Here is a 3,257-nt window from a genome sequence, read left to right as displayed (position 1 = left end):
TCCGGAAGAACAAACATATCCATATAAGTACATAGTTCTGGCAATACCGACCATGTCCCTCCTCTTCTGTGCGGATGTACACATATTACCCGAACTCTTACGGGACTTAGTACGAATATCTTCCACGAGTAATGAGTGTTGGGTAGGGACACTACGAATGTAGTGTGTGGACATATAAGGCGAGAATGTCGATCTTGCGGGAGGCGTGCGTGAGATAGTCCCTGCAGTCGCACTATCCTCTGTGCCCTCGGTGGCTCAGATGGATAGAGCGTCTGCCATGTAAGCAGGAGATCCCGGGTTCGAGTCCCGGTCGGGGCACACATTTTCACTTGTTCCCGTTGATACATATCAACGTCAGCACCTGAAGGTATTAATGTCATGTCCGAAAGAACAGACACCATATCCATATAAGTATATGAACAACATCGGCCTACTGTACTATATGTACTCGAGATTTCGATTTGCTTCCTATGAGGCTATGAACTGGGTTCTATAATCAGACCACAGAAGTTTAAAGAATCAGCACAAATTGTTGTGACTGACTGCTCGAAGCAAACCAAAAGAATCAGGACAGGCACTACAGACATCTTCATTGAATTTGAATCATCAGGAATTTTCCCACAAAACACAGTGGCATACACATTATTGTTGCATGATCGTATTATTGATTACCCGTCTCTCACAGAAATTGTGCATCGAATACACAGGGTGGCACACTTAATACCAGAGGCATTCTACGCTGGCGCCTTGAAGTGTGTGCACCATTGCCGATGTACAGGGCTTTCATGACATGCACGGACAGTTTGTCTTGAAAGATGTTGGATTCCTCGCATTGGAAAATACTAGACGAGTATTCACAAGATTCTGAACAATCACCACTTCACCCAAATCATTTAGAACAGTGTAATTTCAGGCTTTCCTGGCAAATCAACTGCTTGTACAGTTGTCGGGTGTCCAGTCGGGTGCAGCTTTTTTGTAACGCTCAATAACGAATCATATGTGAATGTGTTGAACCCTTGCTCCACCATTAGTTAGTGGGAAATGACTCCAGTCTTGGAGCAGTTCTCCCAACCGAACTGTATGCATGTTTCAAAATGGCTCTGAGCACTATGGGACTTAACATCTGAGGTCATCAGTCCCCTAGAACTTAGAACTGCTTAAACCTAACTAATCTAAGGACATCACACAGATCCATTCCCGAGGGAGGATTCGAACCTGCGACCGTAGCCGTAGCGCAGTTCCGGAAGGAACGCCTAGAATAGCTCGGCCACCGCGGCCGGCGAACTGTATGCATGGATTACAAACGTGGTGTGTTCTTGTTTGTTTCTAGATGCACTTGATACACAGATCGAGCTAAACTGACTACTGCTGAAGATAGCGGCCAACAAGATTCTCCTGACTTATTCAGAGGCTTTTAATTTTCAATGTTAGTATAAATATTATAGATGCCTACATATATCTTTATTACTAAAATTATGAATGATATTCAAAACTTTTCCTTCATCTGTCTGTGCAGGTGATATGGAGGAGATGCTCCATGGTGGACTTGCACCTGCCGGCCAGAGTGGCCGAGCGGTTCTAGGCGCTACAGTCTGGAGCCGCGCGTCTGCTACGGTCGCAGGTCCGAATTCTGCCTCGGGCATGGATGTGTGTGATGTCCTTAGGTTAGTTAGATTGAAGTAGTTCTAAATTCTAGGGGTCTGATTACCTCAGCAGTTATGTCCCATAGTGCTCAGAGCTATTTGAACAATTTTGACTTGCACCTGTAGCAGCAGCAGGCCAGTTGATGATGGGGCAGCTATGGCCAGATGTACAGCAGCCCTGTGCGACATCTATGTTGCAGCAGCCTGGTGAGCCATTAGTGTTGCTGTTGTTGTTGCTGATGATGAGGCTGATGATACAGCCCAGCCTGTTGACTGATTCAGATGCTGCTCATTTTGAATGTAAGTAGAAACACTATACACATGTGAATATATATTTATTGTCAAAATTGTGCAAGATATTTATTACTGTTGCTCCTTCTATCCGTAGAGGTAATATAGAAGGAGACGAGGTACATGCAGAATTGAAGCTGTGAGGACGGCTCGTGAGTCGTGCTTGGGTAGCTCAGCCGGCAGAGCACTTGCCCCGCAAAAGGCAAAGATCCCGAGTTCGAGTCTCGGCCTGGCACATAGTTTTAACCTGCAAGGAAGTTTCAATATGGAAGAGATGCTGCGTGGTGGACTTGCACCTCCAACAGCAGCAGCTGGTCTGTCTATGCTGATGGACTTCAGTCCATACAGTAGCTGCAGCCGCAGCAGCAGAAGCAGCAGCCCAGTCCACGGCCACCCACTACGTACCTGCAGCAGCAAGCAGCAGCCAGCCACAAAGCAGCAGCAAGCAGCAGCCAGCCACAAAGCAGCAGCAGCAGCCGGGCACATCGACATCTGCAGTGCAGCCCAGGTCGACGACGTCCCAGAGTGATCCACAGCACGGCATCATAACTCCGACCCATTTGCTGTGGTCTGCGTAGCACTCTTCGTGCCCTAGCCTGTCTCAAGAGTGTCACAAACACCGCAGGTCACCGAGACACTGCGTCGGGTCTCGAAGAAACAGCACACCTGCCCGTGCCATTATGGATCACCGAGTAAGTTTTTCGGTCGCACTGGACTATTAAGTGATCGCTGGTGCATCTGGGAACAGTATCCCACTTGTTCGCATCAATAATTCGAACATGGGCTACTGAGATCCGGCCACTTTTCTTAATGTTTGTCAAGCATCTCTGGAAGGGAGCTCCCTGGATATATCAGTGACCCATGGTATACTGCCGTTATGTGCAAGGCACTTCTGTACTGTGAACTGACGCACTTCCCCCCCTTCCCCGCTCTGAAAGATGACAGTGGTGTTGAGGAGAGGAGCACCACCCAAATCTTGGTGGCTACTGGTATGACATCATGGGGCGAGTCAGTTGCAGAGTGGTTCGGAATTTTTACCGAGAACATCATACTGGGCCATTTTTTTGAGATACAGGAAAGGGGATCCGGTAAACCACTCAGCATTGTACTCCATCTTGATTTCTATTCACATGTCCCTGATCCACTTATTTGGGGGATCCAGTTACATCCCTCTTCACCAGTTCTATTCCATTTCCCACGTTTTACTGCAGATCTGAAAATGGTCATTACTGACTGAAACCGGTAATCTGAAGACCGAAAGTTTTGTGATCAGTGGTGGAAATAAAATAAATTTATTCTATACTTCCTGAATCACTGTTTTAA

At 47.1% G+C, this 3,257-nt stretch overlaps 1 non-coding gene across 1 annotated transcript; it reads left to right on the top strand.

Annotated features, from left to right (window-relative positions):
* The first annotated feature begins 243 nt into the window (after nt 1-243).
* Nucleotides 244-318, top strand: Trnat-ugu (transfer RNA threonine (anticodon UGU)). Its single transcript has one exon. It is a non-coding gene; the product is annotated as a tRNA-Thr (tRNA).
* The last annotated feature ends 2,939 nt before the right edge of the window (nt 319-3,257 follow it).

The sequence above is a fragment of the Schistocerca cancellata genome, chromosome 2, assembly GCF_023864275.1.
Source record: "Schistocerca cancellata isolate TAMUIC-IGC-003103 chromosome 2, iqSchCanc2.1, whole genome shotgun sequence".
Taxonomy (NCBI): domain Eukaryota; kingdom Metazoa; phylum Arthropoda; class Insecta; order Orthoptera; family Acrididae; genus Schistocerca; species Schistocerca cancellata.
Note: the sequence above shows the minus strand (reverse complement) of the source record. Positions and strands in the feature narration are given on the sequence as shown.